The sequence below is a fragment of the Ochotona curzoniae genome, unplaced genomic scaffold (assembly GCF_017591425.1).
Source record: "Ochotona curzoniae isolate NIBS_2020 unplaced genomic scaffold, NIBS_Ocur_1.0 contig_3520, whole genome shotgun sequence".
Taxonomy (NCBI): Eukaryota; Metazoa; Chordata; class Mammalia; order Lagomorpha; family Ochotonidae; genus Ochotona; species Ochotona curzoniae.
Window position 1 is genome coordinate 5,555,684 of NW_024465894.1, and position 10,641 is coordinate 5,566,324.

Here is a 10,641-nt window from a genome sequence, read left to right on the forward strand (position 1 = left end):
AACCGCACCACCAACACTCACCAAAGTAATCTATGTTGAAAGAGTTTTGGTAAAAGATAATCCCTGAAACACTTTGTTTTGGTTCTAACCTCAAGTCACTCCTTTGTTTTTAAATCTTACATCCAGCTAGAATATTAAGATCACGTTACACCATCAACTCTGACACCTTCCCCAATTCTCCCAGAGAAAGCTCTCAAAGTTTTCATATTCTTATCCTAACATTTTCGTATTCTTGGGTCCTTGTACTCACATGGGCGATCCAGAAGTTCTTGGATCCTGGCTCCTGGCCTCACCCTGACTCAGCCATAGCAAGTGTGGGCATCAGCACAACGAGCCAATGAGTGGAAGATCTCTGTGTTTTGCGCTCTTTGTAATTCTTTCAAGTAAAATAGACACTTTTTAAAAGATTTATTTATTTATTGTTGGAGGCAGATAAACAGGGAGGGAGACAGAAAGATGTCTAAAACCAGTATTAGAAATGTCCCTAGAAATCACCTGTCCTATGAAAGATTTTCCTAGCAATTAAACCTCTAAGCAACTACCAACCTTAGGATGATAATAATACTATGTACAAAGAAAGAATGAAAGCATTTGTCAAAAGGCTGGTCGGCGGTGTTGTGTGTTAGGCTGCCACCTACAATGCAGGGATCCCTTTTAGGCAAAGCTGCCAGTTCAAACCTAGTTCCCTGCTGCAGTGGCCAGGGAAACAGCAGAGCGTGGCCCAAGTGCCTGGGAGAACTGGATGGGGCTCCAGAGCCCTGGCTTCACACTGGCCCAGCCTCAACCACTTGGACAGTGAACAAGCTAGGGAGGAAAATCAGTCACCCTCTGAGGTCCCCTGTAACTCTTCCTTTCAAATAAAATCCTTTTGAAAATGTCCAAAAAGAAAGCAAGAAAGCACTAACCTTTGGGATAGTGAGGAAGCAGTAACAGGTTAAAAAACATCAAAATGGGAACTCCACACTAACTCTGTAAACTTTCCTGACCTCCAACAACAGCTGACCACATTCTGTGGAGCTCCACATCTTCAAGACGAGGTCCCATCAACCCGGGAAGGAAGCTGCAGCAACACCACTCCAGTGATCTCAAACGGGAACGCAGACTGAGCTTTCCCTTGGTGACGTTCAAAGGTTAACTGGGGGATTCATAACTTCATAAAAAAGCTTCCTCTGTGTACTTTACAAAAGCTACTGCAGCCTGTAGGAAAGGGAGCAGGGACTACCTCGGTATTTTAAGAGCATAATTATCAACTTCTGTAAAGTCCATCATGCAACTAAACTGGTTACCAACAAAACCTGCTGCCAGTGTTATGGCACAGCTACCACTTTCGATGGCAGCATCTCAAAGGGGCACAGGTTCCAGCTCACGTACTGGGCAAGCTGCAGAAGGCAGTCCAAGTGTTTGGACTCCTGCTCCCCACATGGGAGCTCAGATGGAGCTGTTAGCATCTGGCTTCTGCCCCAGCCACTGTAGCCATTAGGGAGTGACCTCTTTTATTTTTTTAAAAATGATTCATCCTTATTGGAAACACCAATCAGATTTATGGAGAGAAGGAAAGACAGACAGAAAGACCTTCCACAACGGCCAGAGCTGAACCAATCCAAAGCCAGCCCAGGAGCCAGGAGCTTCTTCCAAGTCTCCCACACAGGTGCAGGGTCCCAAGGCTTCAGGCCATCCCATACTGTTTCCCAGCCATAAGCAGGGCTCTGAATGGGAAGTAAAGCAGCTGGGACACCAACCAGCACCCACAAGGTATGGGGAGTGAACTATTTTTAAGAAAGCAAAAAGCAGGGGCCAGCCTGCTGCAGGCGGTTAACCTGCTACTTCTAACAGCGGCACTCCAGCTCCAGGTGTGACCGCTCTGCTTCCAATCCAGCTACCCGCCACCTGGCCTAGTCTGTTTCAGCTACCTTTACAATATTGTTGGAAAGATTAAAAATAAAATCAGACCTCCAATAATGAAGAGCACCTCCGTGTCTGGCAAACGGCAGGCTCCTGAATAATGAGTTTTCCCAAAAATCTTAAGGACTACAGACAGAAACAAGGGTCTCTAACATAAAGTACACTGATTTCAACCTAAATTCAGAAAAGAATACATCTGTGTTTCCTAATTCCTACATAGACTAACTTATGTAAATTATCTAAATTATCTAAATGGCTGTCTGAGAGAATTAAAGCGCTGTCTCTTAGAAATGCTAAACTCTTGTGGTTTTCTGCTGTGAAGGAATGCCTGTGAGAACAGGTCTAGGGGGCTCTTGGCTCAGCTGGCTGGGAGGCCCAAGAGGATGGCACTAACACCTTGGTGCCCCACCACCCCAAGGCACAAGGGAGGCAGGTGTTAAAGGTGGAGAGCAAAATGAGCAGAGCTTGACCTTGACCCAAGTCCGGAGGCCAGCACGGTGGCACAGAAAATGGGGGCCAGTTGTTTCACTTTTGATCCAATGTCCTGCTAATGTGTCTGGGAAAGGAGCAGAAAATGACCCAACTGTTTGGGCCTCTGTGCCCATGTGCGGAGTCCTTGGCTTTGGCCCTGCCCTGTCACAGCTGTTGCCGACCACTTGGAGAGTAAGACAACAGAAGGAAGATTCTCTCTCTACCTCTGCCTTTCTAAATAAATAAATAAATAAACCTTTATTTAGAAGGAAAAAAAAAAGTCTACTACTCCCTTGGTAACTAGTCCACTGTCACAATAATATGTCAATCCATTACTGAATTGCTCTTCAAAGATCCCACCTCTTAATACTACCACAATGGTAATTAAATTTCAAGACAAATTTTAGAAGGGAGAGTTAAACCACAGCAGATGCTATGGTAGAAAGAGGAAAACTTGAACTGTTGTTCTGTAAGCAGCTCATGTATTTTCTTAAAATTTCTGATACTACACATTCCTCAGTCAAAAGGATATATAAATGTAGACTTGTTATTAAATACAGCACAAGGCTCGTCAGTGATTAAGTATGAGTTCATCTTGGAAAACGCGGGTTTCACATTCATAATTGATTGCCACCATTTTCATAAATGGAAAGACAGTGGCAACTTAACTAGCCTAAATTTAAGATTCCTTTCACAATACATCATTCTTAATAAAAATGGCTTCCTTTTCAACTGCCAGAAGAAAAATGGAAAGGAGTTCAGGCTTCTTACATTTCAAATAGAAATAAACGGGAGAGAGCTATTCAAGCACTGAAACATCAACAATTTACACGGTGTCTTCATACCACAAAACAGGCTTATCAAAAATCCATTTAAAATTTCTCCTACACATGAACCATTAAATTCCAACTTCCTTCCCTTCTCGCCCTCCTGCAGCATGTCTGGAAAGGAAAAGAGTACAGGATCATAGCTGTGCATGGTCAATTTACCTTCTAAAGTAAAAGCTTGTCTCTCAGTATCTTGTAGCAACTTAATCTGATGTGCACACCAATATCAAATGGTCAAAACATGTGAAAACACCAACCACAAAAGGTGTTAATAAGCTTGCTGTCATATTATGAAACATTTTTAGTTCAAAAAAATTTTTTTGATTATCATGATCTAACTTTAAAGATAATCTTAAGAACCAAGAGTAGGAATCACATACTTCTGATTTTACTTGTTTTTAAAGATTTATTATCTGTTTTGAAAGGCATTGGGACCAGCATTGTGGCAAACTGCATCTGATGCAGGAACCCCTTACGGGTACCAATTCCCGCCCCAGCTACCCCGCTTCTGACCCAGCTCCCTGTGGACGGCCCAGCAAAGCAGTGGAATGTGGGGAAAGCGCTTGGGCCCCCTTAATTCCCCCTTAACTTAAATGCAGGAGACCCAAATGAAGTTCCTCGCTCTGGACTGGCCCAGCCCAGCCCTTTGCAACCATCTACGGAATGAAGCAAAGGACGGAAGATCTCTCTGTAACTCAGACTTGCAAACAAACCTGTAATTATTTAAAACTCAGAGGAAGACAGAATTCCACAGAAATGAATGAAATGGCCTGCAGTGCTGCTCTTTGGATGCTTCTGCACTTAGGTTAACATACGGAGCTCTTCAGAGATTGAAGGTTTCTTGTATTAATGACGAGCAATACATGATGGAAAATTTATTTAAAGCTTAAAAACATATGTCGAGCATGTGTGCACATGTAGAGCTTTCAAAGTTGCTTTAAAATGTGAAAATGAGCAAGGGTCCTGCTATCACAGCTCAACGTCGGCTGTCACACACTTGTGTCTAATAGATACTATTTCTTACAAAGCATAAACCCAGAAAGGCAATTTTTCTAATCCACCAGCTGCAAGCAATGATTATACACAGCAAATTCTACTCAAGGTCAGAAGTTTAAAGGTTTTCAGTATCAACTTCTAAATATTACAGGCTTTATATATTAAGTATTATACTGATTCAAAAGCAAATTCCTATTAAAACAATCTTTGGAAACAAATACAATCATAAGAAAGCAATTAGGAGCTGGCATATGAGGGAAAGAGCTGTGATAACACGGATATAAACTGCACTATTTGCACAGCATGTCAGTGTTCAGATCACTGGCCTGATATTCAGGCCAATTACATTTCTTAATTAAGTTGCAAATGCAAATATTACATCAGTTACAGAATAACTGATTTCAGAGTTGTTTTATATCTGCATTTGTCCAAATCCAATAAAGCTGTCAGTTTTTATGAATAGTTATCAAAATCATACCTCCATCCATTTTCATCAAGAACAGAAAAAGGTGGCTGGATTAATAGCAAGTGGTTTGTGGGCCCGGCACGATAGCGTAGTGGTTGAGGTTCTCACCTTCAACTCACTGGGATCCCATTTGGGCACCGGTTCTAATTCCGACAGCCCCGCTTCCCATCCAACTCCCTGCTCGTGGCCTGGGAAAGCAGTCAAGAACAGCCAAAGCCTTGGGATCCTGCACCCACGTGGGTCCTGGTTTCAGATTGGCTCAGCTCCAGCTGTTTCGGCCGCTTGGGGAGTGAACCATCGAATGGAAGATTTTCCTCTCTGTCTCTCCTCCTTTCTGTATATCTGCCTTTCCAATAAAAATAAATAAATCTTAAAACAAACAAACAAACAAAAAAAGCCTGAGACCTTCAGTAAAACAAATAAGGAAACTGAAGCCAAATGAGATTGTTCTTTCTAGTTCCCATGCTAGAAAACAGGGATTCTGTGTTCTGTGGATTTCAATTGGGGGAGGTGTTATACGACAAATCATGACAAAACTAACAAATGTCCATTTTCCTACATACAGACAATAAACCTAAGAAGCCATCCATCTGTCACAGGTTTAGCATTTAAGATGCCCAGGTTTCATGTCAAAGCAACCAGTTCTGTGACTGGTTTCTGACTCCAGTAACTGGATTTCCACCACTCACACAGAGACTGGATTAAGTTCCTGGATATCAGCTTTAGCCTTGGCCTAGCCCCTGCCACCTGGCGTGTGAATCAGAAGATGGGAGCTCTCTTTGCTTCTATCTCACTAACAAACTGTTTACTTTCACATATTCAAGAAGACAGAAATCTTCCTTCTGTTGTTTCACTCCCCAAATTCCTCCAATAGCTGGGGCTGGGATAAGCCACAGCAGGAAGCCAGCAGCTCAATCTGGGTCTCCCCTACGAGAGGCAAGAATCCAGGAATTTCACAGAGTACCTGCTGCCTCCTAGGATACACACTGGAAAGAAACTGGAATTGGAAGCACAATCAGGACTCTAGCTTAGGCACAATGCCTGCTGCGCACATCCCAAGCAGCTCCTTAGAACCACTGTACCAAATGTCCACTTCTCTCCCAGAAAGATTTTTTTTGAATCCCAAGAGCCAACAGCTCAGCTCTTAAAAGAAATAAACGAAAGCAATTCCCTTAAATTGTTTAGTTTTTAAGTTACTTTATAAGACTTCCATGACTTTGGTTCATATTTTAATTAGAGAGCATAAAAGCAGAGTTTATAACCAAAATAGTTAAACCTGAGTGGTATGACTCCAAATCAAACTGAAGGACTAAGACAAACACCTTCACTATTCTACCGTAAATACATCCCGACCCCCAGACTGTGCCAGGAGTAACTTATCTTCATATCAGCATTTTCTGCAAGATTATGGTACATAGTTTTAGAAACTAAAGTTTTAACAAAATGTTACATGAAACCATTTGGTAATTATTTTGGCCTTGGCAATGTTTGCATTTCTTTATCCAACTATACTCAGTATGTTCTCATCTTAAGTAAACTGACATAAAAACTGGACAAAAAAATTTTCATGATGCTAAATCTATCAACTCGTGAAAGCTTTACTTCAAGACAATGAATGATCTCAGAGCCCGAGATTCCAATGTCAAGATTTTAAAACTTCTGTGGTTACAACTGAATTTTTGTGTTACATGCCACGCACACTTTCCAGGACTAGAAAAATGTCATCTAAAAAGACTGGCTAAAAATACAACTGACTTCAAGACTACTTTAATTCTCTAATTAAAAAAAACAATAAGATTTATTTATTTGAAAGGCAAAAGAGGGCCCGGTGCGGCGCGGTGGTGCAGTGGTTAAGGTCCTCGCCTTGCACGCTTGGGATCCCATATGGGCACCGGTTCTAATACCGGCGGCCCCACTTCCCTTCCTGCTTTCCCAGGCCATGAGCAGGGAGCTGGATGGGAAGCGGGGCTGTCAGGATTAGAACTGGCATCTATATAGGATCCTGGCGTGTTCAAGGCGAGAACTTTAACTGCTACGCTATCACACCAGGCCCAAAACAGAATTTTTAAGTAATAACTGGCATTTGACCTAACAGTTAAAATGCTGGTTAACCCTGGCACTTCATGTCTTACATCAGAGTGCCCGGGTCTGACTCCAGCTTCTCCCAACGCAGACAGTGCAAGGCAGTGGTGAGGATTCCAGCCACCCACAGAGGAAGCGTGGCTTGACTCCCTCACTCCCAGCCACGGCCCCACTGGAAGGCTGCTGCAGGCATCCGAAGAGCAACTAGGGAATGAGAGCGTTCTCTGCGGAAAATGAAAACTGGGCAGTTAAAAGAGAACACTCTTGGGAGCTGGCACTGTAGCTCAAGAGGCTAATCGATCTGCAACAGCCAGATGCCATATGGGCACCAGTTCATGTTCTGGCTGCTCCGCTTCCCATCCAGCTACCTGATTGTGGCCTGGGAGAAGTGACAGAGGATGGTCCAAAGCCTTGGGACTCTGCACCTGTGTGGGAAACCTGGAGGAGGCTAGAGGCTCCTGACTCTGGATCAGCTCAGCTCCAGCTGTTGTGGCTGTCTGGGGAGTGAACCAGCAGATTAAGATCCCTGTTTCTCCTTTTACAAATCTGACTTTCCAATCAAAAACCAACCTTTAAAAGGAGAAAACTCTTTCATCTGCTGGTTTATACCCCAAATGACCCCCCAAATCTTAAAAAGACTCAGAGCATACAAAAATCACTGTAAAATTACATGTATACATAACTAAAAACAGTAAAAAAGGAATCCTCTTTACTTCTCATGTCAAGAGTATCATTTTGTAGGTTTAGTCAATATCTGTAAACTGATTCACCAAAACAAGCAGACCTTAACTGTTACAACTGAAATATTTTTCGAATTATTAACAAAGACTGCAATGCGGAGAGGCCATTACGTAGCACTTATTCTGGGTTTACTGGGACAAACCTCACCAATGGAAGGTAGGTAGATTACTGCCTGGCAGCCTAATAACCTACTAAATTAAGATAATTTGGAAGAAAAATGACCTCATCCAAAACTGTGAGTACAGCAAGTTAAATCTGATGGTAAGAAATTATTTAGAGGAGCATGCACTGTGGCACAGTGGGTGTGTCACTGCTTCAGCTGCTCCACTTCTAACCCCGCGTGCTGCCGATGCCCTGCCACCTCGGGGTCCAGGGGGAGTTCCAGGTGCCTAGAAAGCCATGGGGGGAAAGTCCTAAAATTTTGCCTTTCAAATAGCTCTTTTTAAATTTTTATTTTTAATTTTAAAAAAGATTAGGCTAAGGTTCACTTGTCAAACCAAGCAATCTCAAGAAAGTGAGGCTGAGCCCGACGTTGCTAACTGCTCTCACGGCCTAAGCAGAAGAGGAGGTGTCCTCTCGTCCTAACCCCGGAAGGCTCGGTGAGAGGCAGGCCGGCACGCATCCCAAGCCCGTTGATCCACCTAGTATTACAGAATAAAACACTAAGCAGAAAGCAAGTTTAAATTAAAACAAATCAAAGAAAAATCACAAAGGATCAAATCAAACTGAATTACCTGGCTAACCAGTCAAATGATATTCAGGTAGAAGTTTATTTTTATTGGTCTCTGGGTCCACTGCTCAGCAAATATTTTAATCCTGAGGGGGAAAAAGAAAGGAGTTAACTTTCAATGCTCTGTTCTTCATATAAACATTGTTTTTAGCCACACAAACTAGCTGTTCCTTTCCCTTACCCGGAGAATACAACAGCCCTCAGGTACCATGGTTCTTCCCAGGTATCTGAGCAGGCACCCCATTTTCCCATATTATCACTTTTATGCTAAAAAAAAAAAAAAAAAAAGATGCAACATACACAATAAATGTACTGAGATGCCCTCACATGAATGTTCAATAGTCAGGAAGGCAACACTGTCACCCTGGCAGTGCTCATGCGTAAATGCCTTGGTCCCAGAAAGCTCAGGGTCTACCACGGGGTGGACAAAGCAAGCAAGTTCAGGGGGAGGGTGCAAGGGCCACAGGTTTCCTTGACCGCTTCATAAAAGGATGTATTTGGCTCACCTAAAAGTATTATTTCCAAATAGGAAAATGAGGACTATATACAATAAAACATGTGAACAGTAGGCTTTCCCACATGAAGAAACTATAAAGTAGGTCCTGATATCACAAAGAAATGAGCCAATAAAAACATTCACCTCTACTTAAGAATTTCCAAATGCAACAATAGAGCAGTCACCTGACAACCACTGATTCTAGTAGTATCTTTATCAGGACAATTATAACCTAAAAGTAGCAGCATTCATGTTAGAACTGGCAGGTCTGCTGGGAAGTGGAAAGAAACAAACAACACAGCCAATAGCGAAGCCCACAGAATAGATGAGAAACGCAGAGTGAGAACGGATGGGGAGGCACTGTGCCCTCTGTAGGACTGACGATATAAAATTAACAGCAGTCCCAGGCGGCAGGGAGCTTTGCAAAGGGCATCTCAGACCAGTTGAGACCAGAACGAATAGCCAACCTAAGAAAAAGAGTGAACGAAAATCTAGCAGGCTTAACCCGTGATATTGCAGGTAAAGCTGCTACCTATGGTGCTGGCATCTCCCATAGGTGGTTATCCCACACCCAGCTGCTCCAATTACCTCCAAATGCGCCTAGAAAAGCAGAAGCATCCCGTACTTACACAGGAGACTCAAAGAAGCTTCCTAGCTCCTGAATCTTACCTTGAACATTCAGGGAGTGAACCAGAAGAGTGGAAGATAAATGTCTGTCCCTCTACCTCTTGTTTCTCTCTCTGGATCTCTGCCTTTCAAATAAATCAATGTTGACAAAAGAAAAAGAAAACTGGAACTACATGAGGCTGACGCCTGGAAATGCCAACAGGACATAAGTGACCAGCAAATGTTGTGGACGCATTTTTCTCCTCTCCTGTTGAACGTGGAAGGGACCAGGGCTCTATCAGCAGTCATATGAAGCTCCTTGTTCTTCCCTGCTCCTGCTGGCACCCTCCCAGAGATCACCTCCTCACTGTTCTGAAGTCACAAAGATGCAGGAAAACCCAGATGCCATCCGCTCATCTGCAAAGCCTTACAGAGTAAGTTTAGGCTCACACCCTGGACATCCAGCTAAAGGCCACGGAACGCTGCTGTGAGATGCAACGGTGTTTTTGCTGCAGAGCAGTTTATCAAGTGGAAAACATCTCCTTTGTCAAAACTTATAACATTTCACTTACGAGAGTCAGATGCAACCAATCTACAGCCACAATGAGAGGGGAAAACAAAATCTCAGAAAATTTAAAAAGTATTTATTTTTATTGGAAAGTCAGACTTACAGAAAGGAGGAGAAACAGAGAGAAAAATCTTCCACCTGCTGATTCACTTCCCAAGTGGCCACAACGGTAGGAAATGAACCAATCCAAAGTCAGGAGTTAGGAGCTTCCTCCAGGTCGCTCATATAGGTGCAGGGTCCCAAGGCTTTGGGAGGCCACAAGCAGGGAGCTGGATGGGAAGTGGGGCTGCTGCGACACAAACCCGCACCTAAATAGGATCCTGGTACATCCAAGACAAGTATTTAGCCACAAGGCTATCAGGTGGGGTCTAATGAAAATTTTAAATTACATAAAGGCTACAATATTTTTTTAACTATATAAATTCAGAAAAAAACAACTTCACTATTTTTAGTCTGTTATTACAGGTCCAAGTAAGTAAAAACGCTTTAGGTGGAGGAACAATTGCAACACAGCACGTTAACCCCCGCTGGGGACGCTGGCGTCCCACACTGCACTCACACCCAAGTGCCTGAGTCAGAGAGCCGAGGCGCAGGGTGCCGCTTACTGCTCTGCCTGCCCCAGGAGGCAAGCGAGGGCCTCACTGCCTGAGTGCCTGCCACCCACTGGGGAGAGCTGGGCCATGCCTGGCTCCTCGGTCAGCCTGGCAGGCACTGGGGCATACCAGCAGGTGGACAGCTTTCTCTGCCTTTCAAATA

General features: G+C 43.5%; 1 protein-coding gene across 2 annotated transcripts in view; it reads right to left on the bottom strand.

Annotated features, from left to right (window-relative positions):
- Positions 1-9,271, bottom strand: part of NCOA3 (nuclear receptor coactivator 3) — a 43,335-nt gene extending 34,064 nt beyond the window's left edge. For both annotated transcript variants that reach the window (XM_040981355.1, XM_040981354.1), the window contains exon 1: positions 8,220-9,271. The gene's annotated coding sequence lies outside the window, so the exon portion shown is untranslated. The remainder of the gene's footprint in view (positions 1-8,219) is intronic.
- Positions 9,272-10,641: the final 1,370 nt, after the last annotated feature.